Source organism: Austrofundulus limnaeus, unplaced genomic scaffold (genome assembly GCF_001266775.1).
Source record: "Austrofundulus limnaeus strain Quisiro unplaced genomic scaffold, Austrofundulus_limnaeus-1.0 Scaffold105, whole genome shotgun sequence".
In the NCBI taxonomy this organism is placed as follows: Eukaryota; Metazoa; Chordata; class Actinopteri; order Cyprinodontiformes; family Rivulidae; genus Austrofundulus; species Austrofundulus limnaeus.
This window is the reverse complement of record NW_013952507.1, coordinates 335,846-340,330: the sequence shown is the minus strand read 5'-3', so window position 1 is coordinate 340,330 and position 4,485 is coordinate 335,846. Positions and strand designations below refer to the sequence as shown.

Here is a 4,485-nt window from a genome sequence, read left to right as displayed (position 1 = left end):
ATTTCATTTTATCTAATTCTCTAAACACTGCCCTACACTAAATTTATTCCGGCATGGTTTTGGTCTCATTAATCTTGCAGGTAAAACAACAAAAGATAAAATCTCAAACTCTCTGACAGATGAGCCAAGCACCAAGATAAATATAGATGTCCTGGTAATTCCTTTGGGGCAGGWTGTGGAAGTTATAACCTAACAACTGCTCCCACAACCTAAAGGATAAAAAGACTCYTCATAGTGAATAAAACATAAAGAAATCATGAACGCTGAAAGCTGAATCTATTCCATGAACAGTAAAGCAAGTTATTTCACAAGACAGTCCTTTAAATAGCTGCAGAAAATACAACAGCCTCAACGATCCAGAGCCAAAAAATATAATCAAGATGACATCAATTTACCCTCAAAGTTGTTCATTAAAAATAAAGATGTGGGGAAATATCTCTTTGCAGGTAGGCAGTTAACTCCAGGTATGATGGATTACCTCTTAATGTGACCTCAAAAGAAGCCAATAACACAAGAAAAATGATATTTTCACAGAATCCWACCACCACCAGTGAGAGAAAAGTTACATTTATCAATGCAAAAAACTCCATTTATCTCATAGACTAATGAAAAGAGCAGGCTGATATTAAACGTCCTCACAAAGCTGAGGGTGAAGCATCAGATTCCATCTCAGAGTCTGATCATTTGCATGTACCAGTGATGCAAATGAGTCCAAATCAAAGGAGCCTATTGATAGTTGAGAATGACTTGTGGCCTCTTTATCGGTTTCTCTATCTTTTCAGCATCCTCTCTTTCATCGCTGCTGCTGCCACCTGCTCTAACCCCCACCCCACCCCACCGATAGAAACGCAGGAACCTTATCAACATGGTCAGTCAGAAACAGCCCTCAGTCAATCCAGTGCGTGGCTCTCAGTCCCATCCTGCTGCTGTCTTGTCATTCTGCTTAAAAATCAGCATTTGTTTCTTCTCCCTGTCGTTCGTTCCTTTCCTTTCCTTACCTCTGTCGTTTTCTCTTTCTGTCGCTTGTCTCCCTCCCTCTCCACTTCTCTCTCTGCTGTGAATCATGCCTTCTGTCAGAGGAGGGCTTTTTCTTTTTTTTTTRRTTTTTTTTTTTTTTTTGTCAGGCGCGCTCTGCCAACCAACACACCAACGCAAACCCTCCTCCTCCGAGTTTTTCTTTCCTTCACTTCAGCCTCCCTGCACCTCTCCTTCTCCTCCTCTGTCTCTCTCTCTGTTTGCTCTCTGCACAGCTTTGGGGCTTTAGGAGATTTGGAGGCAAAAAAAAAATTGTTTTCCCCTCTCAGTCTGTATTCTCGTTCTGCATTGTGTCTCCTTTCTCATCCTTCGTTCACCTTCACTTTGTGGCCACATTTTCATCTTTTCTGTCTCCCCATTTGCTTCTTTTTTTAGTTTGACCCAAGTTTTATACCCTGAGGAAAATCAGCAAAAAGGACATACATATCTGTCTGTCTGTCTAGATATCCATTGACCTGTTTATCTATATATCCATCTGTCCAATATCTATATATTCATCTATTGATTTATCCAACCACACATCCATCCATCAATCATCCACTCCTCTCTATTTACCAATTTATTTATCTCCATTTATCATTCATCGATCATCTCTCTGTCCATTCATCACTCAACCCATCCATTTCTCTATTCAACTATCAATCTCTGTCTTTCTATTGATTTAGCCATCCGACCATCCATCCGTTTATCTGTATATCTGTACATCCATCCATTTGTCTGTATATTCATCCATCCATCCATCCATCCATCCATCCATCCATCCATCAACTTGTTCATCTGTACATCCATCCATCCATTTATCCATCCGTCCGTCCATTAACTTGTTTGTTTATCTGTACATCCATCCATCCATTTATCCATCCGTCCGTCCATCCATTAACTTGTTTGTTTATCTGTACATCCATCCATCCATCCGTTTATCTGTATATCCATCCATCCATTTATCTGTATATCCATCCGTTTATCTGTATATCCATTCATCCATCCATCCATCTATCCATTCATCCATCCATCCATCTGTTTATCTGTATTTCGATCGATCCATCCATCCATCCATCCATTAACTTGTTTGTTTATCCATCCATCCATCCATCCATCCATCCATTCATCCATATATCCATCCATCCATGCATGCATCCATCCATTTATCTGTATATCCATCCATCCGTTTATCTGTATATCCATCCATCCGTTTTTCTGTTTATCCATCCATCCATTTGTCAGTATAGTCATCCATCCATCCATCCATCCATCCATCAACTTGTTTGTTTATCCATGCATCCATCCATTTATCCATATATCCATCCATCCATGCATCCATCCATCCATCCATTTATCTGTATATCCATCCATCTATCCGTTTATCTGTACTGTATATCCATCCATCCATTTGTCTGCATATTCATCCAAACATCCATCCATCCATTAACTTGTTTGTTTATCCATCCATCCATCCATCCATCCATTCATCCATATATCCATCCATCCATGCATGCATCCATCCATTTATCTGTATATCCATCCATCCGTTTATCTGTATATCCATCCATCCGTTTTTCTGTTTATCCATCCATCCATTTGTCAGTATAGTCATCCATCCATCCATCCATCCATCCATCCATCCATCCATCAACTTGTTTGTTTATCCATGCATCCATCCATTTATCCATATATCCATCCATCCATCCATCCATTTATCTGTATATCCATCCATCTATCCGTTTATCTGTACTGTATATCCATCCATCCATTTGTCTGTATATTCATCCAACCATCCATCCATCCATTAACTTGTTTGTTTATCCATCTATCCATCCATCCATCCATCTGTATATCCATCCATCCATCCATCCATCTGTATATCCATCCATCCATCCATCCATCCAATATTAATCTAGTCATATTTCTATCTATCACCCATCCATCTATTCACCTCTCCATTCATTTATCCATTGCTCTCTTTCCATCCACTTAAAATTCATCCCTCCATTTCTCTCTATTCACCCTCAGTCTATCTATCTATCTATCTATCTATCTATCTATCTATCTATCTATCTATCTATCTATCTATCTATCTGAATCTCTCTGTGCAACAACTGAACCATCCATCCATATCTCTATCTGCCCATCTATCGAATCATCCATCTATCCATCCATCTATCTGCTTCAGTCTCCCACACACTCTGTTCCTGTACCCTCTCAGTTTGCCCTCTACCTCCCACTCTTCACCTCGGCGTTAATGCAACACGCAGCGSTGTGGAGGCGGCAGGGAGAGTTACAGAAAAGCACAGAAAGAAAAAAAGAKAGAAAGAGCAACAGTGGATACTCACGTATTCTGCAGAGCAATTTCAGAGCGTCAGCAGCAGCATCATTTTGTCCATATACAGCTGCCCTGGAAAACACAGGCGTTTTTTTCCCTCCTGCTTTCTGTTTGCATTACAACAGCCTGGTTCCACCTGTGCTGGAACAGTGAGTGGGTCCTCTGGTGTCTGCTCGAAGGAAGGACAGATTAGTAGGAACTAGTTTACAAAASCGATTACAGCATCCATAAACACAAACCACAAGTTGCAGTGTCATTTAGGAAAATTAAAGAAACATTTTAGCAAAAATAGTAGAAATACTGAAATTAATTTAGGGAAGAGTTCAAAATATTTAAGATAAAAAACAATTTATTTAAGATATAGTTAAGTGTGTAACAATTACCCTCCTTTAATGGTAAAGCAACAGATTTCACACTCATTATTTAGCAACAAATTACATCTACACCACAGAGCAGACAGCGTCCCTACAAACCCAGGAGCCAGGGAGAAAGAGAAATCACACTCACGACAGGCCCTGGAGCAGTGRGGTTATCCTGACTGGGCTTTCCTGAAAGCAGACAGGAAACAAAGACAGGACTCCATGCAACCTTCAGGTGAAAATGAAGACCCCAAACCAGTGGTTATTCCGTATGTTGCAGGTGTTCCGGAGAAACTGAAACGTTTATTTTCTAAACATGATGTCCCAGTGGCTTTCAAACCCCAAAACACATTACGGCAAAGGCTGGTTCACCCCAAAGATCCGGTGCCCCGGCACAAACAGAGCAATGTTGTATATGCTGTTAAGTGCCAGGAGGACTGCGACCAGTTATACATCGGGGAAACAAAGCAACCACTGTTCAAAAGAATGTCCCAACACAGACGAGCTACATCTAATGGCCAGAACTCTGCAGTTTTCACTCATTTACAGGCCAGCGGTCACTCTTTCAGAGATGAGGATGTTCTCATTCTTGATAGAGAGGAACGTTGGTTTGAGAGAGGAGTAAAAGAAGCCATTTTTGWGAAMAAAGACRGTCCATCATTAAACAGAGGTGGAGGCCTCCGTTTTCAGTTGTCCCCCTCCTACAGTGCGGCCATTGCCAGTATCACTCCACCCCCTGTTAACAATAGGTCTTAATTAGGTGTAAACGAT

At 40.8% G+C, this 4,485-nt stretch overlaps 1 protein-coding gene across 2 annotated transcripts in view; it reads right to left on the bottom strand.

Annotated features, from left to right (window-relative positions):
- The window catches only part of LOC106521240 (uncharacterized), a 15,471-nt gene extending 14,246 nt beyond the window's left edge, over nucleotides 1-1,225 (bottom strand). The window contains exon 1 of one of the 2 annotated variants that reach the window (XM_014013721.1): nucleotides 999-1,225. The gene's annotated coding sequence lies outside the window, so the exon portion shown is untranslated. The other variant, XM_014013722.1, reaches the window with a different exon arrangement.
- Nucleotides 1,226-4,485: the final 3,260 nt, after the last annotated feature.